We start from the raw sequence: 27,953 nt of genomic DNA on the forward strand, positions 1-27,953 counted from the left end.
TCCCTGTATCTACCCCTCGAGATCCTTGGGTCCCTCGTTTGGATCCCTTCGGTTTGCTGGTATGTGTGTTTGTAGAGAGACTTTGGATATGCTCCGTGATGGCTATAAGTCTGGGGATGAATAGTGTTTAGGTTTGTGGGGACTGTTCTTGCGAAGGTAATGTAGGGGGAAGTAAGAAGGGAAGCTCTGTAAGTGTGACGCAGGCTTTGAGAGCAGTTTTTATCAATCTGTAGGACTGAAAGGGGAGATTAACTCTTTGTACTTTCAGTATGTTATGGTTATTATTGTATCAGTGGCCTTGTAGTGGCGTCAGAGGAGGGCAAAGGGTTGATATGCCGATATCTCTGTTTGGGGACATGGGACCAATGGTTTATGTGATACTGGCGATGGAAGGTATCCTGGGTATTATATTTTCTTAGAAAGTTTAATAGGATTTAGAAATTCGAATATTTGGAAATTGGAAAATTTGATCACTTGGAATTTTTAAATTTAGGAAATTTGAATATTTGAAATTTGGGAAATTGGGAAATCTGAACATTTTCAAATTGAGAAACTTAAATATTTTAAAATTGGGAAATTTGTGTATTTGAATATTTCAAAATTTGAAAACTTAGAAACTTTATAATTATGAAATCTTTCAAGGACCACTAATTTTTCCAGCTTTCACTTTTCTCTTAAAAAATTATCTAGACTCAACGACTAGATTGCTTCTTTAAAAGACAAAGAAAAAAGCTAAAAAGAACGCTGTATGAAAGAATAAAGAAATAGACGTAACACTTTCACGAGATTTTCTTGCTCGAATGGTGACAAAATAGACTTTTTCTAAAGCGGAACGAATTTCTGTCTATTTACCAGAAAGTTGTATTCACTATTGCCAATTTAAGAGCAACTTTTTCTTTCTCGTCAATTTTCTTTCCTAAACTAGCTACTTCGCATTAGCCGAGATTACAAACCGCGAAACTCGTTTTTACCATGTGCAATGTAAGGCAAACTACAATGTTGGAAAAAGATGTCAATCGCCTTGTGGAACATTGTAACAATATAATACATACGAGTCTTTATTCTTTCTATAAGAGAAACTTTAAGTTGTCTCAATGTTCAGGCCTCTAAATAAATCTAAACGACAATGGCAGAACATTATCTTTAACCTAATTTTATCACCAAATTTAATCACTAAATACACCTTTTAACCAAATTCTACAATTCTTAAGTTATCAGCATGGACAGAACAAGTAAGTAGTATTACACAGAATGATACTCATATCTGTAATCTGCACGTACCAATAATTATGAAAGTGGTTTAAATAAAAAATCTAACACAGTTGAATTAATCATCTACGTTTTAATACAAATCCATGCGACAAAAAATAAATGTGTAGGAATAAATTTATATCTAGGACAAAACTTAATGAACAGACTACTATAGCATATACTAATATGTAATCCAGAAGATAACAAGCACACGATAGGTTCGATCGCCTTGACTGACAACTCGTTATTGAATAATACTATGCTCGCATTTGATACTCTCAACTTCCTTAGTCCTGTCCCCTCCCTTATCGCACCACCTAACCCAAGTTTTTATTTCCAGGCCTCAATGACCCGAACACCCATTGAAAAATAAGTATCGCTTCTAATAGATAAGAACTCTAAGTCAGGAACAATTAAGGACTGTTAAAATTCTCCAACAAATGGAAAATTCAATTTTTAGACTGTCTATATTCATCACTGTCACTAGTACCAGTCATCTCATTCTCCAAAAAAGTCCCTCCCTTAAACAACCCCTCCATTGCAACAAATAAACAATATACCTCGTCTCGCAAAAATTCCCAGAAAGTGTCCCTATTTTCAACCCCCTTCGCCCGAACCCCGAAACCCCAATTCCATAACTCAACGTCGGATCGGAACATCAGCGTTGCTTCGAGCACGGGAGCCCGAAGCGTGTACGTTTCTACTCTGCATTTCCTCGTACAAGCGGCGGCCTTGTTAGCCGCAGTCAGTAGGTCCAGTCGAGCGCGTTGCACCGATGCACCGTGGGATCCGCGATGTATAAGGCCTGGACCGCGAACTTGCACCTCGGCGTACGTCTCCCCTCAGCGATAACAAACGCGACATGTCGAGCGTTACGCTCCCGTGGAACGAACGCGTGCGTGCGAGCATCGGTCGCGTCGACTCGGCAAATACAAATGCACTCGATCCGCGGTGGACGGTGGCGAGCTGTTTAGGTGGCAATTCAATGGCCATCCACGCGTGGCGGATCAAAAGAGGCGACGTGAGGGAAACGCCGAGCGGGGAAGCCGAGGAAGCGGCGCGGATCAATAAGGATAGCCCAAGCAGAAGAGACACAGAGAGAGCTGATGCATGGGTCCCGGGAGCGCTGTGGACACCCGCGACATGGCAGTTCCGCCGGTCACGTCGATACTCGTTAACTGTAACACCACGCGCCTCCACCTTGCCTTGGACTCGACCATCGCCTGAGTGTGCTCGCTTGGTTCCAGGTATGTAGCTACAAGTGCATGAGGTGGCTGGGAGGAGTTCAGGGGGAGCTGTGAAGTTGAATGGTTCATTGACGCTCGTTGTCAACTCGCTGGGGATATTCATTGTCAGTGGAATTCGGTGGTTACGTAGATAATAATAGAATGAGGAGAGATGGTTGAGGTACTGAGAATATTGGGGATATTGTAGATGTTTAATTTAGGTTTGTAAGTGGCATTCAACTGATTGTAAGTAGATTTCTAGAAACTGTATCATGTTTCTCAAGCAGTAACAGTAAGGTATGCTGCTTGAGAGGTAGTTCAGTTTACTACCTTAATTTAATTATGAAACTCTCAGAGTATGGACCGTTTAAGGCCTGCGTTTATTTCATGTTGATAAGATAGACTCCAGGAACCGATGGCTGTTTCGAAAGAACTGTAAACTGCTGTTTGGTGTCTGACCAGGGAGTGGAATCATGGACTTCGACTGCCTGAACCATGACGAACCCATGGAAACAGTAGGTATTGCCAGGAACTGGATAAAATGTTCTGAATTTGGATCATTTAACCTTATAAATCACTAAAATATTCTGACTGACCATCTTAAAGAACTCCAATACCCTAAACAACCCTAAACAATGTATTCTACAAAACAGCACCAGGGAACAAAACAAAGTCACATGGTTAGATTATTCAACGCAATCCTTGGTATCTCGCATTGCAAACAAGAATTTACCACCCAACAGGTACCTATACTTTTCTCAATGCACAACAAAGCTTCCTCATAATACTTCACAATTCCTCTATTCGACGAACATATTGATCCACCCTGATATGTAGAAAGACTCGTGACACATTTGCAGTCGTGTAATCAGAGCCCAACAAGCTGACAGCACAAAACACAGAGGAAGAGATCGTCTGATGTTTATCCGTGGATATCCGCGATATCGACACCGCCACAGCCATATCGAGAGAACCGCGTCACGGCTGACTATTATTCGAGAGCGCACGTGCTGCTGGATCTCGCCGCCAACATAGGCGTCCTGCGGACGTGCTTTACATTCGTGAAACGTCATCGTCCTTATCCTTAGCTCGACGCCTCGAGCCGGCAGATCGAATCGGCAGAATTTAAATGAGACCGATACTTTAGATCTGAATCTGCCCCGCGCGGTTATGTCCGCGCTCGGATGTCTCTGTCATGAAGCCTGTCTTCGGCCGGACTATAATCTGATCTTTTTACGTCTGTGTAACTAGCTTCGCGTCATGCTTGGGGGATTCAGGCGGTTGGAGATGGTAAAACTTGCCCTATTACTGCTTCATTGATGCTATTCACTTTAGAATTAAATGGGATATTGAAGGACGGTAAGATGATAGATAATAATACTGTGTTTAGTTGATATAGGATCATTGATGAATTAATAATATTACATGCGTGTCGTGATGTGATATCTCGAATAGTCGGTTTACATAATAATTACCATGCGAGTTTTTCTCTTCATAAATAGGAAAAGAGAGGATAGGATATATTACCCAGTGAAAGGGAAAGATGATGTAAGATGAAGAAGCAAGAAAAAAGAGGAAAGAATGAAGAAAAGTGGTGAGAAAGAGGAAGGAGATGAACTGCCCTTGGATTCGCACAAATCTGACTACCTAAAGGGTATATTAAACCTAAAACTCTAGCCATAATATTGACTAGACTCAAACTTTGGAGACTTTAATTAATTACATTAAATAGCTTCAATGGAAATTACATGACTACACAGTATATCATCCATCAGCCTTCTAACTACTGTGTCAGGTGATTTCCTAAAGAAACCCTGTTCAGCCTGCTTCGCATTTCTTAAGTCTGATTCCTATATTATTACAATAGAAACTCTAAAAAAATAAAATCTAAAAGGTGAAAAACTGACAAAAAATAGTTCAATCAAAACACACAAATTCAAGAAAACAAAACCAGAATGAAACTCAGCAAAGCCACAACGCAATACTATCATGGACCCAACTAACTTCACTTTACATCATTCCCTAATCCCCAATCACAGTTCCATCCATCCCTCCACTTGAGCAATCTCCTCCTCCAATAATCCAACGTGGAAAGTGCATTTCCCAGCCTGAAGATAACCCAAGGCAGCCGAAAGTGAAGAAACCGCGTTGACTAACGAACACAGACTGCGTTAACTAACGCCAGGCCCTGACTCGCCCCCAGCTGGCTGTACCATTTTATCAGTCCTAATACACACACGGTCGCCTCTACTTAGTCGCGCCGTTGCGTCCCATTAATCGGCGATAAAGCGAGCCTCGTCCAGGAGGGGATCGTGCCAATAAAGTGGCCAAAGTTACAGCTCAGCCGGCGTTCCCGTGTACGCGGCCCGGCAACAAGCCACGGAAGACGACAAAAAGCCTATCATTATTAACGCGTTAGCATAAATCCCGGAGCAGGCTGGTCCCCGCGACCCCCACGGTCGGAGGTGGCAAAAACGATTGTCCACACGGGCGCGAGTGGCTTTAGGCTGACAATGACCGTCGCCGTGGGGCCGTGGTAGCCGTAAAGGCTCGTTGAACACGACGACGTGCCACCGCGGAAACCACGGAGTTACGGCCGCCTGGAGATGTTGCTGCCTCGCTATCGAGGCACCGACTTACGATATGTCCCCGGGAACTGTAATAAACGCGGCAAAAAGGACGCCGCCGCGCTCTGGACGCCGCTGCAAAAGTCACGGCCGAGTGAGAAATGACGAAACGAGGAAAAACGAGCCCTCCGAGGGTTTCCTGCTGCTTTGTCGCTCGTCATTGTTGCCCGTCACACGTATTGAAATTACAACGCTTAGACGATTCCTTGATGTATGTACCGCAGTTGGGGTTTCTGGCGTCACGTGCTGGAGTATGTAGGAGCTTCTGAGGAGTCCTTTTGAGGGGGATGAAAGTGGGGAATGGAGGTTTGGGAGAAAATTCACCTTTTTGGAGAAAAGAAATTTAGGAGGGAGAGAAGATTTGTTAGAGATAGTCTCGAGCTTTAATAAATTGCTGTAGACCTAGAATTTGAAATAACTAGGTAAGTCTTAATAAAATTGGACTATGCACCAGGGTATTATGTACTTATGTATTTATCTATTTAAATAATTCTTCTCCCTTAATATAGAAAATTAGGTTTGAAACTTTTGGCTAAGTGTAAGTAGTATAGGTTTTCAGAAAAAGGTTATGAATTTATGAGACTGAGATCAATTTATTAAGTTGAAACTAATAAGGGAAGTACCCAAAGTTATCACCTTCAATTTTAATGTGCTTTTGCAAAGTGACAGTATGCAGATTACTAATGTTATTTGTAAAATAATAGGTGCAGTTACTAAATACTTGTGAAGATATGCGCAATAAAAGTTTCATGCCTTTTTCAGGTAGCAGAACAGCAAAGCAGTGGTTCTGAAGTAGCATTAGGGATGTCGGATAATCGTCTGTCTAGGAATTTGCGAATCCTAGGTTCGAGTTTCAGCTGTTCAATGCTTTTTTATTTGCATTACGAGCATGCAATAAATGACTCTAAGAAAAAGACATGGGTTTACAGTAATGAATACGGCTTAGAAAATTTATACGTGGATAATTCATTATTATCTTGAAAATGCGAAAGTGAGAAAAACTGGAAGAATATAAAGTGAAAGGGGATAACCATGAGCTCATAACGAGGGAGAATTGCATCCACTAAAACTTAATATCCTCCGATAAGCAAAGAGGATTAAATACTGTCCAATGATATCTTTATACTACTATAAAAAGATTTTATCTCACCGTAAATACATAAAATAAGGTAAAATAAATATTTCAGTTATTTCCTTCAAAGACGTTCATATTAATAATGGAATTACAATATCCAAGCGCACGATATGGGGTAACATTAAAATATTAAGGAAGACAGGTAGATAGAGGTCGGAGGAAGCACTTGACGGCGCTATTACGTAGTAAAATATTCAATCGGAAGTCCCAATGAAATTTTCATCATCCACCGCGCTGTTACGTCTAATGAATTGTATAATTAATTGGATAGATCCCGGCTAGAAGTCAGTTATAAATAACGAGCTCTTAAGACTATGACTCGGAGGCACTAAATATCACATTAAACGCACATTTATTAGCGTGCTTGCACCGGCTTCAATTTCGAGCCAAGCGAAAACGAAAAAGCGCATTAAGACCGCCATCAAAGGAGATACGTCTTCATAGGTCGTTAAAGGAATAAATTGCGAGGGAACTGGCTCGATTGACCCAACGAGACGAAGAAACGGGAGGAAGCATCCACTTTTTGAGTGAACGTTAATCCTTGAATCGGTTCCCAGCCCCGCGACGAGCAGACATCGCAGAAGCAACGAACCTAGGGGAGCAGTTACCGTGTCACATCGCTAGGCTCCTGGACAATTTGTAATGCCATCTTGCGCCTCGCAACCAAGAGCCCCAGCAACAAGGAAAATAAATGATCGCGTGTGCGCCATAAATCAATCATCGCGAAAAGTGCAGAAGCTGCATCTGATACGCACAGGTGGAAGACGGAGCTGGAATCGCGGTGTTTTACGACGAGCAGGGACTCCCGAGAAGCCATAGACGATAGAAGTATAAATTAAAAGCAGATTGACCTCGGTGGCTCCGTGAACGCAAGAAGAGGCGAGCCTCGCGGGGGAAAACGTCTCGGCGCAAAAATCTGCGAGAGGAAAGAGTCGGCCGACACGCGGCTCGTTTAAATACGACAACTGGTCCTTGGCCTCTAGTACCAGCGAATTCACAAAGCGCACCGACGAAAGCGTCGTCGAGGACGCCGCGAGGGGCCACTCCGACGACAGGCCCCGCAAGAAACCGAGCGGTCCCCGTCTGTCAGCTCCTTCGTCTCCGCGCGGCGTGTTTAGGAGCTGTTGGAACGTGAGCCAATGGTTCCCTGGGCAGCGAGGAAAAACCATAGCCGAGCAATTTGTGACGACGCCGAGGTGCCGCGGTCGCCGCCGCGATAGAACCTCGACATGGACTCATGTGCATATATACAGGGTGTTATAGAAAATGGGGGACAGTTGTGGGAGATCTCTTGGGAGATGATGATGTTGGAAAAAGAGAATTCAAATCGAGGGATTCCATCTACTGTAACTATACGAATCCACATTTTTTCCAGATGCAATCTTACCAGCTCTAGACAATAGGCAGTATCAATTATACATAGGGAATATATTCTAGGTAATATTCCACCTAAGATAACCAATTATTCTACCCTACAAAATACCCTTAAAAATGAAAGATCCAAAAAGAAAAATCGCAAAAAATATTGCAACATATTCTACATCACACCCCAACAATCCTTTTCTTTTTTCGACTTAATCCACTTTCACTGTAGAAATATCCCACACTTTCTGTCCCACCCTGTATACAGCCCTGTATATCTTCATACATGCACGGAATTGTATGTCAGCGGCGGTGTCCAGGCCCCAGCAAAGGCGCCGAATCTCCAGGATCGCCTGGATTGCTTTCATTAGCCTGTAATGCCTAGATAATTCGATAAAACTGAAAAATTCCGATGTCGCGTAAGCGAGTGATGCATGGGCCCGCGCGGCCATCCGTCGACCCATTTAAGGCTGCGCTCCTTCTGCCGCGGTCCCGCGCCGCGAATTTGTGTATTTAAAGTACCATTACTCGTTTTTCTTGCCTCCACCAGGGAACACCCGTCCCCCTGGCCCATTTCTTTCTTTTCGCGCTGGAATACCACGGACGTGTACCCTCAGCTTTGATTTGCTCGTGGATGGACCGCAACAGTAGGCGCGGGGAAAGTAGAGTTATTAGGCGCTATTAATGGTGAATTAATATTTGTGAACTGTTGCGTAATACTGATTTCATTGGAAGTAATGTAGAGTAGGTGTATCAGTGAGCTATTAAGTATTCCTGTTTTTAGGGAGCTGCGTTTGCAGAGATTAGAGGACGAGGGAAACGTGCATGGTCACGCGGTGTACAGTGTGATAAAATTGTGTGTCTTTTAATTTCCTTCGTTAAGGTGGAACATGTATTTGAGATTTTGAAATTTTGAAACAATCAATTTTTTTAATTTTCAACTGGGTATTAAAATTTTGAAGATTTGGGGGAGTGAAGTAAGTACTGAAATCTGAAAATGTTTAAAATTCAATTTTTATAATATTCAAATATTCACTTTATAATATTCTAGTGGTTATATAAAATTTCAACTTTCCAAATATTTAAAAATTTCATATCGTCAAACATTTTAATTTAAAAAATATTCAACTTCATTTTATTTATTTACACTAGTAAATTCCGTTTTCTGAAATAGAATCGTCTAAATCTTCAACAAAACTTCCTTGCACGCAGACTTGAAAGATCTATCTGCAATGATGCACTCCGAAATGCATAAAAAGAGAAGCATACATCATAAGAATCATTCCATAATATTTGAACTCGGGTTTCCTTCTGGGCCAACTCAATAACTATAGAGGATTGTATCATAAATTGACAAACATTCCAGCGTCAGAGATGTAATGAAGATCTACAGAGTTGGCCGAAATGAATATGTGGTAAAGCATAAAATACGATGTTCATGATTTGGTGAGTGGTCCCTGAGCGAACTGTCGCTGGACGAAAACGGGCCCTCTTCAGCATGCTGATACGAAAAACACGATAAATCCTACGTTACACGTGGGCGTGCCCGCCTTCCGCGGTACCCGCAACACGAAGATCGTGGCACTACTAAATTACGACGACGAGTTTGGCTCTCTCCTTAAATAAAGTGCAGGTTGCTCGTCTTGCCTTCCTCTCGTCCTTGGCGAGAGGCGCTACACGGGCTTTCGCGCATTTTAAACGGTCATGCAGGTAACTTACAAAATACTCTGCCCATCAATAACCATTGGTTAGATATGGATGCTACCAGTGACTGAGTTCGAAACGAGCTCTGTATCTCTGGTGGTGATATAAAATAAGAGAAAGATTAATAGTAGTTCTGAGAGAAGATTCATACACAATATACAATAAAATAAGGTTCAGATACAGTAGATGCATGAGAGGCTGAGAGCCTGACAATTTTCAGAATTAAGTTACTTGAAAACGAATTTGATAAACTATATTTTCTTTAAAAGGGTCAATTATTCAACCTACACATGTACGCCATTTAACTCTTTGAGGACCTAGAAATATATTTCTACTACACGTTTGAAATTCTCTCTAGAATAGCAGCAACTTTTGGCTAACCTAATACACATAAGAAATTAGTATATTATTACCCTTGGTAACTAAGCACAGTTTTTGTATTATCTTTACTATCAATCCAAGCAAAAGTTGAACAAACCCAAATTTAATAAACACTAAAATAACTCTCCCATTGAGCGTACGACCCTTTAAGGGTTAAATCTAAAATACCCACTGACTGAAAACGAATCCTAAATAATTGTAACTGCAGCTAAGATACATCGTCAAGCTCAATTAATTAAACTAGCTATCGAAGGATCCAAGATCGAATCCCTGAGCAGTCCCGTCGATCAGTTCCTAGAACGTTCCCGAGGCACCATCGATTGGAGCCGATTACGCGAGCAGAGACGATGTCCCACACGGACGCGAGTAACCACGGGTCCGGCTGAAATTCTGGAAGCGTGGATCCATGGGACCTCGTCTCTGGTCGAGGATGTTCCAAGGGACTCCGCCCCAACATGTACCTCGCTTTATCTCTGGATCGTCCGAGCGTTAATGAAGCGAATCGGCGCTCGGCGTGCTCCAGACCGACGAGCCGAGTCCTGGGGCGCGTCGTGCGCGACGCTCACTTGCTCGACATTCCATACAAATGTTCCAGTCGATCAGATTACCCGTCGCCCTGCCTGATTTCGCCTCCACGTTCTTTTCCCTTCGTTCCGTGCGCCTCCTTTGCCAACAGGACCGCCACTGGCTCTGCAATTTCGTCGCGCAATGGACCGCGAGGTTCCAGCGAGGATATTCCATACGTGTGTCGCGATGATCGCGATCTCCGCTCGTGACTTTCGAGCTACCGACTGACGGGGCATGTGGGAACGTTTTGGGAAGAATTTTGATGAGAAATCTGGCGAACAATTTCAGTTTTATGGGGTGGACACTGGGGGATTTTATTTCCACGTTTTTCTTCGTGGATGTTTCAGTTTCACTTTAGGCGAGATGAAAAGTTTCAAATCTACACATTTTTAAAGTACCAGTTTAAGAATCTTAAAGTACATATTTTATGGTCAATTTTTCAAATTATATATTAGATAGTTAGATATTCAATATAAAATTGACTTTAAATATTAGTCGAGTACAAGTGCACCAAACGACGCAGAGTAGATTAAGACAGTAGTCAGACTATCAGTGTTACTCTTACCTCATGCATCCTCCAAGTATCTAAAACTGTATATATTTCTCTAAACTCACACTCAATCAAAATTGAAACCCGATCTCCTGGAAATCGAAGCGTAATCACAAAGAACTTTTTAAATACATTCCTTCCAGTAGCGAAAAGATTATCTATTAGGATCTCACTAACAACTATTCAACAATACTTTGAACTGTTCCATTACACAATAATTCAACTACACACACGTCAATCTTACACCACATTTCATCACGATAAACTCATTTCTATCGCAACTGCATCCCGGAACAAGAGCATCACAACAAGTACGTAATTAAATTCACCCAAGCTCTGACTCTCCGATTTAGAAGTCAGAGGTCGTTAGAACGAAGAACAGCTAGATCGCGGATGCTACGCACGCTTCGATCGCGATCCCCAGCCGAGCCTTACATTACTCTCGCGCCTCGGCGACGGTCGCGGCTCTTAAAAGGTCCATACGGAACATTCATTTCGTTCGGAGACGCTTATCGGCACGCGAGTACACGGTGTTACGTCCAATTCGGTCCCCTGGAATGCTGATACGCGCGCGATACCCATACTCCCTGTCTACGCGAAAAAGAGAGCCCCGAGAGACACCTGAGGGAAGGAAGCGGTCAGCGTTATCCACGAGGCGCGTGCAACGCATCGAAACGCCGCTAAAAATTCCATATTCGCGTCGTAAATCGAGGAGGAGGCCGAATCTGTTATTATTTCCGACGCGGGAGAGGATCGGGGCACCCGTTACGTTCGCGATCCCTCATTTCCATGCGAGACCATGAGAATTCCCTAACAATCGGCAAATATATCATTACCCTTGGCCAGCGGAGCTGGCAGCAGCAGGGAGGAAGAGGATGCTTCCAAGGATCGGGAATTAATTGGAGGGTGTCGATTTTATGGATAGAAGCGGCAACTACTGCCTAGTCGGTAATTTCACCAGGCGTGCTCGGAGCTGTGGAACGTGGCGGTGGGGCGTGCTGTGGGAACCTTAAGTAATTTATAGGATGTTGTAACGGGATTTTTACAACATTCGACATTGCAGCATGGGAACGGTAGACCTGCAAAAAACTGGGGCTACGATCGAGGTCGCGGTTTACCAGCGTACGCCCACCAACGCTAGACACCCATTGTCTCGCGGGCTCAAAAAACGTGCTCTCGTTTAAGCGGAGACTGCGTCTCTTCCCACCGTAAATCGCGCGGATGATCTTAAGCGACGGCCGCGCACGGTGAACGATGACTCCGAGACCTCTACCACGCGTCCATCCTTGCTAACGAGCGTTTAATCTGCATTGGACTTTGCTGACCGCTGATACGGTGTCTGCTGAGATGATTGATCGAGATTAGAGCCGCTTGGAAGGGGAACGAGAAGTGACGATGGCTTTGGAATTTTTCTGGTGGTAGAGCGATGTGTATACAAAGATGGAGCTAGGTAGAGTATAGAGTAGGTTTGTGGTTTATTTAGATAATGCTGAAAATGAGATTTATGATCACGGGGCATGATTACTTTACCATTTTTTTAAATGTTCAAAGCTTGGAAATTCTAAACTTTTGAACTTTCAAATTTTTAAATTTTCAGATTCTCAAAGTTTCAAATTTTTAGATTTTCAAACTGTGAAGCTTCCAAGCTTTCAAGCTTTAAAATTTTCAGATTCTCAAAGTTTCAAATTTTTAGATTTTCAAACTGTGAAGCTTCCAAGCTTTCAAGCTTTAAAATTTCCAAATTTTCAATCTTCGAAACTTTCAAACTGTTAAACTTTTGAACTTCACAATTTTCAAACGTTCAAATTTTCAAATTTTTAAATTTTCAAATATTCAAATTTTTAAATTTTCAAATATTCAAATTTTCAAACTTTTAAATTTTCAAATATTCAAATTTTCAAATTTTTAAATTTTTAAATTTTCAAATATTCAAATTTTCAAATTTTAAAAATTTCAAACTTCCAAATTAAAAAATTTTCAAACATTCAAATTTTCAAATATTAAAAATTTCAAACTTCCAAATTATAAATTTTTAAATATTTAAATTCTTTAATTGTCAAATTTTTATATATTTCCAGTTTTCATTTAAGCTCACAATAAGAAGATTATCGCAACAAAGAATTTAGACAACGTACATCACTAAGCACTGTAAGGTTAAAATACCAATTAACTTTACTGAAAAATGTCTGAAAAACGTATTTCAAATTAGTTTCTCCTTTACCGATACGCATACGCGCATATACTCGTATATTCACCATATACCTGCTACCTAACATAGTCGCACACTTTTACGACCAGCAATATAACACATCGTCCCCTCAATTTCCCTAAAATTTACAGACGTGATTCCGAACCAGTCCACGCTCGACCAACCAAGCAGCCAGCATTCCACGAACCTTCACCGAACTCTTTTCAAGAACTTTGTACCCAGTTTCCCAACAACCCCTCGCTCCTATAAAAATCCGTGGAACGCGAGGTTTACGCGAATTCGCAGGCTCCGAGGCCTCCGTAACCTTTGGCGACGGGTACGGTCGCGTTCGTGTATGCAATTCCCACCTGAAAAATTCCTTTGATGTCCAAACGCGGACGAGCCGAGCAGCAAATTTAAATTCCTAATTGATCCCGGCGCGCACGGGACCCTCGCCAGTGGGTACGGTCGCGGGGACCCAAAAGGTGGGGGATGATCGTGTAACCCGCGACGTAAAGTTGCACCACATTAGTCCCATGGTATATTTACGGCTGTGTAAACCGTACGCGGGGACCACGCTTGGCATTAGCTGGGCCAACATAACCGCGACAGGCTACGTATATGGCGAGCAATTCGCACCGTTAACTACCGTCCATACCCGGTACGTAACCTGTTGTGCATCCCCCTTGCCCTCGCCCCCCACCTCTCGACGTTACCTCATCCTCCTGCTCTGCCTCGATTCACCGCCATTGTCCCGAAATTAGCTCGATAAATCCTCCTATACCCGCGTGAGCCACGATACGTACGCGTTAGCCGACTCGCGTGGGAGTTCCAGAGGAGGTGGATACTTTACGAGCCGAGGAATAATAAGGGAAAAAGGAAGGGAAATTGAAGGGATCGAGGTGGAAACCGGTTGGCCCTGATTTTTCGTGGAAACGACTACTTATGTGGATTTTGATGTATTGTAGTTTTGGTAGCTGTTTTTTTTAACATTGTAGAATTTTTTCAATTTTGAATGGGGTATTTATGTGTATCGAGTATGTGTTTGGAGAGAACTTGGGGCTTTAGTTTCTGATGATTTGGTTAGATTTTAATATTTCTGCGTGGAGTGGTGAAGGGATTAAGTTGGGTACTGTAGAAAGTTGTTCTTTGACAGTTGATTAGTGCAAATGTACCTGTTGAAATATTATTAAAATATCAGTAATGTGTTAGCTGTTTAAGGAAGTCGTCTACTTATTATTAGAGAAGTTAAAAGTCGATTCGTTTTTGTCAACATTAATACACAGTTAGCAGTGTACTTTACATTAGTGAATTTTTAGTAATTAGTTATTATATGTATACACAAAATTTGCAAAATTAAATTTATAATTAATACAGAAATTTGCTTTGAGGAACAAAAAACTCCTTTACTCACAATTAGAGATAATATTACATTTAAAAGCTATAAAAGTGATTCCCAAATTAGCTCTCATAATTTTGCATAAATGAGCAATCGAATAAAATGAATGCCTCCTTTATCACACATACAAGAATAATGTTAATACCCACAATAGCCAATTTTACTTGGTGATTCCTTAACATAATCTAAGCTATCAGAAACTAAAAAAAGTAAATTCGACTTTCTTTAACTAACAAATAAAAAATCTAAAGTTTTACTGGCTAACTTAAAGTTCCATAACAGTAGTACTGATTTCATGATTTGGTATATTTACGAAGTGTTCAACATTCTATTACCTACGTTTCTGCTACGCAGCTGAGAATTTAAACTATATGATTATGGATAATATTAACACTCTACTAATCGTTTCATGGTCAACTTGTAAATATTGGGTATTATCTAGCACTTGTTCATACGTGTTATCTTTGGTTTTAAGCGATACATAATTCGACGTTGCACTGTCACAATCTTTTTCACACTTATCGCAATTACAGTAAGTGTATTATATAACATAAAAAAAAATAAACAGCGTCCATTGGTTTCCACATTCAGTAAACTTGTTTGTATGATTGCATTTTTAGCAAACATTACTCAAAGCAGAACAGAGCTATAAAATAAACTTAAAAATATTTAAAATGACTGTTATTTCGAATTAAAAGCACGATGAAAATCTTATGCTCAAATCCACATTCTATACTCATAGGCAGAGGTCAGATTCGGCGAACAGGATAAAAAAGAAATAATATCTGATATCATTTCCCTTCTCTGAACAAAATTTCTCTACCTACTTGGAAGATTCCAATATCAAGATTAAATTTGTTAGAGCGTGGTTAATAACTAAAAGGAAAGCATTTTCACATATGAATATCTGATCCAAAAATAATTGAAAGTGTATAATGTAATTTTCAATCACAAAATTACTCTTACAAATAATACGAAAAAAAATTCCTCGACAAACTGTCAACAAAAATCGTCACGAGTCACAATTTATCCTACACTTTTCAATTACTCTGTAAACTATGTCCCGACGCAGAGAGAACCGGCGCAAAGTTACGAAGGTGACAGGTGCGTCCTTGAGCATCTGTAAGCGAGCTATGCACCGTAGCGTGCTAGTTGCTGCGAGAGTCTCAGGCGAGAAAAAAGTGTGGAAAGAGGGGAAATTATGATTATGCCCGCGCCAATCCCATTTCGACGACGCCAACTGCGAGGCTGCGTCTCAGGACTACGAGCAATCGTTATTTATAATTAAAAGAAAAGATCGGCGTAGCTGTGCTGACACGAGGAGAAACCAAACTGCAAGGGCACCTCGAGGCCTTCGAATATCGCAACGAGACTTCGCGAACATCGTCAGCCAACAGTGTTAATGGCACTGTAACGATCCTGTTCGCGTTTATGATTCATTAACTGCCGAACATCTTCCCCCAAAACGAGACGAAGGGACAAAAGATTCGAATACTATCCAGAATTACTCAGGATTTGCATGTCGATTACCTTCCCCATTAATTCTCGCTCGCCAAACGGCAGAATTCAGTATGGGACTGGCTGTTGCAAGATTCAAAGCTCGATTTTTACCTCGACGCGAGGTTCCTTTCCATTGGAGAAAATACTTGGCGTGCCATGGGGCTCCTTGTAATCCTTTCACGAGGGACGTTCCTCAATTAGGGAGTTACCGGACCAAGGAATTTGGAACTCCAGTAGCGCTATATTATTTTCTTTATTGTTCTTCGCGATCCCAGCCCGCAAAGTTCTCACGGTCACTCGGTCTCCAACGATGCCCGTTAACCCTGGCATATTTCGTCAAGAATCGCTATTATTTACGGCCGAATCTGTATCGAATCGCAGATCGATACTTTCAAGTTTCTCAATCGAGAACGGCACTGTTGAGAGAAGGATAACGGTTGGCTATGGCAACGGTGATGGAATAATTATCGTGCCAATTCGATCGTTGGATCAATAGTGGTTCGTGTAAAATTAGACACCTGAGAAAAACTGGATTCCTCTATTGATTTCAAAATGGTTCAGAATTTTCACGTGGTATTAGTCATTTAATTTAGCCATTTACTTTAAATCATTGTCTAGATGTGTGTTTATTAAATTTCTGAATGTTTTCGGTATTTTCAGGGACTTATGTACTATGGTCTATTTTTCGACTATTGAAAATTTCACAAATTATTGAGAATGTTTAGATGTAAAAGTACCTTTGAGTGTCCCATTCTTTTTTATTTAGATGTCACCTTTTCTTGGTCCAGGAAAATGTTCAATATTATTTTAGTGACTAATATTCAAAACTTCGTTTACAAATTTCTGAATGAATCTTCTTCGAATTTCTTCATTCTAGTATTGGGCTATTCAAAATAGAAGATGACTTACTGTGAACAGTAACTCATGTAAAATCCAATTTTGACTGACTAGACATAGAATACGACAATATGAAGCAAGTGAATAGACCATCACCTAGTACTACATATCACAAATTGAATATTCTCACTTTTAATCCGTGTCTTCATAAATGAAAAGATCTAGAAAAAGCTAAAAAACTGCATAGCAATCAACGCGTCAAAACCACTACAAATTTGCATTCTCCTTTTTCATAAAAAACTAGACCAAAGCTACACTTTAATAAAGAGCCACTTTTAATAAACCATAATTTGAATTTCCCTCGTATCTTATTATCGTCAGAGTTACGAAATTTCATTCCCAGGATCCCAGTTTTGCTCCACGCTTCCCCACGAGTGAAAGATCGTCCCTCTAAAACAGGCACGCGTCAAAGGGCCCCAAGCAATAGCGACTGTTTCACGGCAGGAACCGAGAATAAAAGGGAGGACGACGGAAGAAAGCAAAACGAGGATGACCACTCCTTCCGTCGATTATGGTATTATATTCCCATGGAAACGGGCCGTAGCCTTTATGCTCACCTGCCGTTAGTTCTATCCTATAATCCGATCATAGTTAAACAGTATCGCTGGGCCCGATTCCCAGAAGCCGATTAAGAAATTGGGCAACCGGAGGACGCTAGGCTCCGGATGACTCGAACCTTTTTCTCCCCTTGCGCCAGGCATTCACTGGTCGAGCCTCACTTTTCAAACTCCCTGTCATTCTTCCGCGGGGCGTTGCATCGCCAGCCGAGCACAGAAGCGCCTGCTACACGCTCCATTCAACGTGAAAAATAGAAGGATATCCGAGGGACGGTTACCATTCACGCTCGTTAGCTGCCGTGAGTGTGAATTCCGAGCGCCCTTTCTTCCTTTCCGCGCTCGACTGCCAGGAATTCGCAGTTCTTGGTTAATTAGTCGCTTTTCACTGTTTTTATGCGCGTACGATTATTATTGCGTTGATCCTTTGGCTACTGTGGGCATTTAGAGATGACAGCTCTTGAATCTTTTTAAACTTTGAAAGAGGCTTGATTCCTTTTAGGGACATTTGTTTGGTCATGTGTCACTGTCGAGTCTGCGTAGCATGTACCTTATGATAGGTCTGTTTTGGAGAATTTTTCTAAGTAAGTTTTTAATCATTGTAAATGCTGTATGTATTAGTTAAATTAGAAAACACTAGCTTTCTAGTGACATATTTTTAAATTGTGTTTGTAGTGTTTTTGATGGTGGAAAGCTTCTATTCTTCGAGAGCTAACTGTATGAAAAGGGTAACGAGAATAGCTTCGAATTTACAATTTGTTGAGTTTAGGTCACGAAAGATCCTACTTTAGACCACAATATATACCAGCTATAATAGATAGAAATTTTATATCGAGTGATGTTCATACGCTAGATAAATGCCATAGATATTTCATTTGAACCTCACAATTAAGTACCATGTGAATAATTTATCATGACAGTGAAATGGCACGCATTACAATCTCTAAAAACATCTAAAAAAGGATTCACGAAAATACTCTGAAATACCTACCTCAACCTTCCCCATTTCTAAACCGAGAACCACTTAAGAAACCCTCAACCCGACATTTGTAATTCCATCCACTCGGATCGATGGAAAATAGGGCAGCATATAGCTCCGAGCAACGTACCCAGAGAATTGTTTCGTCGTTCGCGAGCGATCGTGGCAAGTCACGCCGAGAAAAATGGACGAAATAATTATCACCGTCGGTCTCGGTTTTTATCTTTCGCTGTTCGCGGTGCAGCGGCCCTGCCGTGGCACGAGATCACTCATAAGTTGTTAACTCCGTCGCGGCGGAAAGGTCGCAGCCATGGCATGAAAATTTATGCGTAATTGCTTTGAAACGAGAGTACCACCGTATCGGTACGAGATCTGACCGATCCTGTCACCGCGAACAGACCCCGAGACCGCAGCCATAGCGGCAGGAACGGCAGCGACCAGCGACAGCGGCCGCCAGACACTCGATACACCAGCCTACACCTTCGAAGAAGTCAAGAATGGTTCCCGTGGTGGTTTATGGGACCAGTGAACGTGGCGGTGTCGGGCACGGCTCGAGCACCGCTGATTTAAGTAAATTGCATGCAAATGCACGAACTACTGGCTACGAACGGGAATAAGGTCGGACCATTACCGGACATTCCTATTCAGATAAATAACAATAATTGAGTTGATCGTGGATTTTAGCCGCGTGGACACGTACCTAGGACGGAATGCCTGAAATATGAGTCAACCCGCGACGCGGAAGCACACTTGCGGACGTGTCGGATCTGAGCTGCCGTGGATCTGGGTCGATGAAGGTCGATCTCTCCTTCGGGTCAGATTATTTTGCCTTTTTTTGTTTCTAATCGCTGCGGGGGATTATGATACGTGATGTGTGGGGGAAGTGGGGGACAGTATTCGGTTTCATTTGTCGCGAGATGCAGTTCTAGGTGATTTAAGTTTGAAGAAGGTTTAGGAATACGTCTCCAGAAATTGTAAAGGCTACTAGAATTTGAAAATTAAGCTTTGAGAATCATCTGTGTTAGAAAATTATACATATGTGTAAGCTTTGGATAGAACAGAATGTTTGTACAATTCGAGTGTCCCTGATGGAATGAATGCTCTGACCCTCTTTTATAGGACTCTCTAGCCCAGGTCCTCTGTAATCCCAAGTCCGTAGTTTTATATTGTGTTTTCTATTAACCCAAACATCTTTTGCCAAAAGTGACCCAATCCATGCGACAACTTTACAACAACCACGAACCATCATGAGTCAAGAACAGAAACAATATTCTTACCATTCTGTTTCAATTTTCTCAATTAAATGAGCTAGGCTACGATTTCAGTGGATGCGTTTTCTGACGAACTGATGTCCTCAGGAATATTTCCAAACTATTTATCGTACGAACGAGACAAGTTCAGACATATTCCCCAGAACATCAGTTCACCAGAAAATGCATCCACTGTAACCACAGCCTTAAGTAAAATTATCTTCTTCAAAGCAGTCTATCCTTAAGACTGACTTTAAGTCCAAAATAATCGACACAAACATGTCCATTAATTCTCCCCAACAAGTAACCCCTTTCTGAACCAATGTACAACGCTTCGGCTAGAAACCAAAGTCGTAAGTCCTTCCGCTGGATACCGAGAAATCTCGTCACGTCCGCGACTCTTGTACCGCGGACCGAGAGTGCAAATTATTCCCTCAACTTGCACAACCCATTCAGGAATTTGCACGTCATAGATTGACCATCTTCGGTTAAATTAACGGCGACTTCGAAGAATCGATAGTCCCTGGCACCGCGTGAAAGTGGCATAAGACGCTTCGAGTAAGCCACGTTCCACTGACCCTGGAGGTTGATGAACACGTCTTTCAGCGGTTTTACCAAAAGGGGACTCACTACGCGTACCTGTGTCCATCGATTATCCGACTGCCGTCCCTTCGGGAGCTTCTTCGCTTGGCGGCCCAGCGTGACGTCTAACGAATCGCGCGATGTCCGCCAACCAGAGACTCTAATTAATCTTGGTCAGCTTCTATGTTACAAAATACGTATTAATACGTGTAGCGCAAGCTTTTTAAGGCTTCGATCATTTTTAACGGACGTCCACGTGAAAACGATATTCGTGACAGTCTTTGGTGAGCAAGATGGAAAACGTATCGTTTGGCGAATAAAAGTTACACGATCGCGAGAATGTTGAAGCGACGAACAAATCAGAGAGGAACGTGGACGATGAAAGGTGCTTCTATAATAAACGTCTCGCATCCCGTGTCGCTATTATGGTAATTTCGCCTCGTGACAGCAAAATTTATGAATTCCTTCCACCATTGGTGTGTCCCAATTTTTGCAATTCCATGTCCCTTTATGAGAACACAGCTTCTTACAGCTCGTTACAATCCACGTTGGAAATCGCCACTTGCGAATAATCAGACACCTGCGAATCGACACGCCAGTGCTAGACACCCCATAACTTCTTCAATATCAAGCAATCACGGGCGGGGAGTCCGTCAAACGCGAGTCGTTTCGCTTTGGAAGGGACACATTGTCCATGAGTTAATCCTGCGGTCGCGTCATTCTCGTGCAAGTCACTGATAGGTTACGACTGATTGCTGTAATCTTCGCCTCGTCGATCTTCCGTAAAAGAAGGAAAGAAAGAAGTAGCGAAAACGTTAGCCTGAGCCATTGCTATATACAGTGTTGTCTCGGTACAAGCTCGATGGTAGACGTTTTCTTGGAACTGTTCTTTCACTTTAACTGCTTTGAGAAGTTGAATTTAAGTTTCTATAGCTTTAAATGATCCCAGGAATGCGTTTCTTTGGGTTTCTAAATTTCTAAGTCGCTTGTGACTAAACCATTAAACTTTAGACGCCATGTTTTATAGCTGGTCTGAGATTCTGTATTTAGAGTTCTTGATTATGTTCACGCTATACCACTACTTGAAGATATTAAATCAGGCAGGTGATCAGAATTTTTCCAGCAGAACAGGACCTCGATTATTCGAAGTACTATAACATCCTTTTTATAAATTTATTGCTTTATATGATAGCTTTATATGAGAGTTTTATTATCCTTAGCAAACTACTATTACTTCAGTGTTTAAGTCTGTACTTTACTCTTATTGTTATGATAATCAAGATGTACATGCCAAAATAACAGAAATTCTGAATATTCGAAATTCGCTTAAACTAGGTTTTACTCTAGTTTCAAATTCATCATTCCATGAGAAACCAATAAACCAATAATAAAAATCACAAATTAACATTAGTGTCCTAGACATCAGATAAAACTGTAAACTTCGTGAAGCATTTCATAACTTCACTAAACAGGTATTTAAAAATATTGTGAAACACTTTAAACGCATGATAAAATTCTGACCACCTATATTAAATTAACAAAATGTAGCTTTTTATTGACCACAATAACTGTTCTTACTCTTCTGCAATCAGATACTGTCACAGTCGTGGTATTTAATATTAGTTTTCAAATATGCCCATCGCAAAGGGTTAATATAACAGAAAAATAATCAGTGAATATTAATACAATCAAGGCTATAGGTACAGCAGTAAATTCTCAACCAACGTAGTGCCTGAATCTGAATATTAACGAGAGTCACAGTATATTTCTCCTCTCTACTAAACAATCCAGTCCCGCAAGGAATTTCCCACTGCAATCTGGCCAACGATACCCATAAAAATTGACGCGCAGCAACATCTAAGGAGAAGAGAACCGTGGGGAAGCTTAAACGCTAGAAAGTCGATTAGAATATCAGAACACGGGGACACGTCGTAATACGGTCTTCTAATTCGGTTACACGTATTACATGATAGCGAAGTAGTCGGATACCGAGGATCAAAGCGACAGTAAACATTGCGGTTCTTGAGTCTTGTTTGGTCGAGTGTGACAAGCTAATGGTGTCCTTGCTCCATCGAGGCCCCGATTGAAAATACCGCACGGTAGTGTCTACCAAATCGGACCAAAGTGAGCGGACGGCCGCGGTTGGAGTCCCAGATGCAAGTGACACGCGGCCGATCGCCGTCCCGAGCGAGCGGAGAGAAGGCGAACAGTCGAAGGGGAAGTGTTGGGCCCTCGAAGCACGTGAATGTTCCACTAGCATATCACGGAAAACTATAAAACCTGAAATGGTAGCTATCGAAGCGGGGAACGATTGCCGTGAAACGGCCTCGTTGAAAGAATCAGTAAACGCGCTTGCTCGTGAAACGAGCCTGCCTCCTCCAGCGAAGTATCCTTCGTATCGCCTCAACGATCTGCAAATGTTCCACAGAAGCTCTCGAGCCGCGTCCTCGGCACCCCTAGCGACTCCTGTCGCCATTACGAGCGAGAGAAAATGATGAACCGTAAATCTCTGAATAAATATATTCCATAATCGAAGAGGAAAGGAGTCGTTCGAGGAGCGAACCGGAAGACTAATAATCCACCCGGCGAGAAAATCGATAAAACGAACATAACCGCTACACGGGAGCAATGGGAAGATATCCAGCGGTTGGCACCGAAGAGAAGCGACTGCGTCGTTTCCATGGGTGTCCAGAAGTCCCCTGGTAATAAAGAGCCACCAGGGAGAATATACGATACCTGTACGATAAGCTGGGACAAATATGCAGCAGTGCATGTGGCGTTTAATATCGTCGGAGTTAAGTATTGCTATTGAAAGAGCGTGCAGCGATGGATTCCGAGGTGTCTTTTAAAAAGTACGCTTTTTAAAAGAACTCAAGGGTGGTGGTTATGGTGCAGGAACGATGGGTAATCACGTGAAGAGCCATATGACACTGCCGTGGCGAGCGCTAACAAGCTAAACTCGTGACGAGCGCTTAACCTTGATTCGGCCTACCAGGAAATACGCTCGCGCTTCCTGCATTGTCATTGGTCGCTGTCGTCGCGTCGGAAACGGTGTCAGCTGTGATAGAGCGATTTATATCAGTTTGATGCATTAACAGTTCGACTGTGACAGTTGGTTTGCTTGATATAGGGGTATATATGAAGTAAACTACGGCAACGAGTCTTTCACTTGAGAATCTCTCGAACAATTTTAATACAAAGTCTCACAGCGACCACAGACAATTTTCATTGGCTCTGTAAAATATTCTCTCACTATAAACTCACACTATTTTCGCTATTTCTTAAGACTTAATCCCTTTTATAACAACTGAAGACTATAACTAAAATAATTTACACCCTCGAATCTCTCCTTTTTCTTTCCCTTCACTTTTTCATTGCAACTGACACCACGAACTTTTCGACATCGTCTTCAAATGCAATCAACTGAGCAAGAACCTCGTCATCAGTTAGAGGCGAATTTCAGCACACGTTCCACGCAATTCCACGAGAATTATAATATGCGTCACTGATTGGCATCGCGCCTTGTACCTTCAGCGAACACTCCCATGCCACGTTCGAGGCTGTGGGGGTTTTCTATGGGTCTGACGACTTTGTTAGCGCACCCTGATGTAGATAGAGCACCTCCCCGCCAGACTGTTGACCATTCGAATGGCAGTGCCTAGTTGGCTGTAGGTTACCATGCTATCGATGCTGCCGTACAACGTCGAGGTAGGCAGCGCGAGCGGCAAGAGGACTCCGAGGGTTTACGTGAAACACCCTCGTGAAACGTACGACGTTACTTGCGAAACAGACTCTCGCTGGCTAGTGCTCGGATACTTGACGATGTACCAGGAGCGAGTACTCCAGAATGTACGACTGCTCGGCACTGTGGTGGATGTGGACACTGGAGGGTGTTAACAGGGGACACTGAAATTTAGTCAGTGGGAATGTTGACTTCGTAAAGTTTGCGAAATAATTAAGGGGACTTTGTTCCTGAATAAACTGGTAATGTTGTGAGAAGTAGATTGTGAGTATTTGGGTAAATTCATATTCTTGTAAATATAATTAAGGGAATGGAAACAAAATAAAGGATAATTCCTTTTTCGAAATATTGCAACGTGAACTTTTCTTTCAATATTTTTTATGTACCTACTTTTGAATATTATATGTGTTTTACACTTTTTAAATATTTAAATTTCTTGCAAATAAATATATGAAAGACCACAATTTACTAATAATATTGATTTTAATTTAAATTATTATTGTTAAATGTAGGTACTTTCTTTTTGGGCCACAGTTTGTAAAAATTATTTTACCTTTTTGAGCAAATTTATTTGTGTATTTAATATTGATTGAATAAATGCTATTGTGAAAGCTGTAAATTTGTATCAAATTTTATTCGGAATTATGTAATATAAGGTAGATGGAAAATCTTTCCTTATCTTGAAAATAAATAAAAAGTGACTTTTCATCAAACGTATGTACATCTACTAATTTACTGTAACACTTTGACTGTCATGCTATACAGGCTAAAACTCTATCAAAACAATATTCCTAATTTAAAATAAAGTTATGCATTATCTATTAATTTTGTATTCTTTTCTTTAATCCAGAAGATTCATAAATGAAATAGTCATTAACAGTATCAGGTTACATGAATCTCCTATACAGACAAGATTAAGTGACGGTGTGGATTACCTTCTAAAATATTTGATAAATCAAGAGAGAACGCTGAAATAGGATAAGACTTTCAGATGGACACTTTTAGAGATATACGCTACCATAGGTTTATGTACACAAGCGTTTCGAAACAACCAGAAGATTACCTAGGAGTTAAAACTACAAGGTATATCAACCATCGTTAAAAGTGACTTTCACCGTAGCTACTGACAAATATCCCATCAGGAACAGAAAACATCTACCAAATCGATGAAGCATTTAACCCTCTGTAATCTTCAGATTTTTTCTCGACTTGAGTAAACAAAATCGTACATCAAGTGAGTAGTAAAAATATCTCGTTAAATGGAAATCTGTCCGTTTCATGTACCTATGTGTACCTACGACGTTTAATCACTGACTTGCTGGTCATTAATTTTCATCATTATATAGCTAAGCTTAAGTATAATACCATTACAATCTTCAAGAATACTAATTGCACATTAGAAAATTGTGTTTAAGACTTGTGCACTAATCAGGTCAATTTGACGTGAATTTTAATTTCAATTTTCGATGCCTATTTTCTGAGAAAAAAATTCGTGGACTTCTGGTTACAATGTTCAAAGTGTACTTTATATTGCACATGTATTTTAAAATTAAGACAACTCAGGAAAAGTGAGTTTTAGGATTAATCTTGCTTTGTGAATATTGCATACCTGTAGCAAGTCTAGAATTTTGAACAGAACAATGTAGAGTCTAAGTAGCCCTACAGCTTGTCGAAGTTTAAAGGTGTTTTGCTCAAAACAACATTTTCAACTAAATTTGAAACATTAACAAGAAAGGAAAAAAAATTGTCTAAACTTTCAAACACTTATTCCCTCTGAAATCTGCTTAGAAGACTTTTGCAAGATCTGTATGGCCATTTTCCCCGTCTACGTGCACCGTACAGTGCACCAGCTACCAAGCAAGAGAACCTATATCTCCAGTTAAGGATCAGCAACTGAGCCAAGCGTGCCACCGCCAAAACTGGAACAAGCGTTCGCGACGACTGCCGAAGACAAAGTCCAGCGATCGGCAATTTACATCGAGGGCCGCGCACGATCGCGAGATTAAGCGCGGCAATGAAACGCAAGAACACCTGAGGCCTCCGTCGAGGCAGGTGAAACGTCCACCGTTCGAGCAGCTCGCGGGCCGCCAAGGTGCGGCGTTCCCGATCGATTCTCGTTGCACCTCACGACCTCTGCCCGAACGCGTATGCCATATGCACGCGCCTCTAGCGCGCAGAGCTCGAGGGAAAGATAATTTTACGCAAACGGGAATTCTCTGCGGCTGGCTCGACCACTCCGCGAGATTGAAAGAAGATTTAATAAGCCCTGCTGGTCGTGCATCGTGTCGTCCCGCCGAGTACTCGCTGCGCGTGCACCGAGACCTCGGACCCAGAGAAAAAACCAAAGGTTACGCCGAGATGAATGTATAATCTTGGCAATTTTCTGTAGCCTCTCCTCCGCCACACGACAAAAACTACGCTGGCTGGAGCCGGGCCCGTGTTCTGGGGACGAGTAGACGTTCTATTCGAAGTGCTTCTTGGAAAAGAGTGTGTGTACAATTAAAAGGGGATAAGACCATTTGCGTAATCTGTCGATGGATCTTTGAGAGAATCTACTACTGAGTGTTTAGGAATATTGCTGAGGGAGTGAGGGAATTTGAAGCTACTGAAGAGGTTTTAATGGAAGCTTCAATGGGTGTTTTAGGCATTGTGATAAGTAGACTGAATGGGTTTGTAAATGTATTGGGAAAGGGTTTCTATGAGCCTTTTAGGAGAAATGTGTGTGGTACTTAAGTTGTCTGCGAAGTAGTGAATGGTCGCTTTCGTTATGCAAGGATCTTGTTTTGAATGTTGTTTTTTAACCCTAGAACGACACGCTTCTGTTTTTCGGTATAAGTAACACTGAAATTGCGGGCATCCCAAACAAGATACTTAATATTTTAAATATTTATTATTTTCGAAAAATTATTTTTGCATTTATTCTTAGGTATTTTAAGAAAATACAGTGATACAACCTGATTCTTCTTTACAGAAACAAAAAAGAACAAAATTTTTAAGTTACTTCGAAGTGCATGCTAAATAGATCTTCAAGTTTAAAATTTTGTAGGGCCGCCAGTGACCCTAGAGAGTCGTTCTAGGTTAAAATTCTTACATTCAGTGTGTTTAGCACCTTCTTAAGACACGTCATAACAAATTCTTATTAAATTTGCATTTTTAGAACCTAGGAAGATGAGTCAAAATGGATAGAAAATTCAAAGACAGCCATTTTACTAAAAGGGTAATAATTCAGTTCATCAATCACTGAATTGAATAGTCGAAGTGAAAAAGTATGCTCTTCTAGTGGTTGAAATAAAGCAATTAATATAAGTACTTAAAAATCAAAAACAAAATTTCGACAATTTTCAGAGTCATTTGTTCCCTTAAACCTGCCAAATATTTGAATGTTTATGCAATTAAGATAACAGCTTAAAAATTTAACAGTTCTCACAGTGACTCACCACTTAGCATCATGTTTCCATATTTCATTAATCTCTGTGACAACTTACCTGCAACAGAAAAAAGACCAGATATTAAAATCAAGTAAAATTAGACAATATTAGACATCTATATTTATATTAACCATCAATGTTCCTCTTGATATTTTCTATAGAAAAACAATACTAAGAAATCTCATATTCCAAATCAAGGTAAACGATTAAGCCTGATCAGTACTTCGACATACCAGGACAAAATGTCTTCCAGTGACATAAAGTCGAAAAGTAGCGATGCCACATGGTATTAGACTACATTATTAGTAGTACTCCCACTTTTGTCCTCCATGACGTCACTGGAAGACATTTTGTCCCGGCATATCCCAACGCTGATCCTGACTATTCTTTTCTGCGACACTCGCAATCATAATCGAACTCCTCCTGCTGCTTGACTAACTGAATAAGGGACTCCCATTCACTCTGATTGCTAATCACCCGGGACAATAAAGCGTACAGTTCGATCATAGAAAGGAGAAAAAAGATTCCCGTGGCAGGCGCGTACATTACGAGCCTGTCCCGTTGCGATGGGCATGAAAAGCTGCGAAGGAACTTCACGTCGGGGAATAATTACCGATTCATTCATCGATCA

General features: G+C 41.3%; 1 protein-coding gene across 1 annotated transcript in view; it reads right to left on the minus strand.

The window, feature by feature from the left end:
• LOC143177551 (uncharacterized) overlaps positions 1-27,953 on the minus strand; it is a 422,101-nt gene that overhangs the window by 320,664 nt on the left and 73,484 nt on the right. The gene's annotated exons all lie outside the window — the stretch shown is intronic.

The sequence above is a fragment of the Calliopsis andreniformis genome, chromosome 1 (assembly GCF_051401765.1).
Source record: "Calliopsis andreniformis isolate RMS-2024a chromosome 1, iyCalAndr_principal, whole genome shotgun sequence".
NCBI classification, from domain to species: domain Eukaryota; kingdom Metazoa; phylum Arthropoda; class Insecta; order Hymenoptera; family Andrenidae; genus Calliopsis; species Calliopsis andreniformis.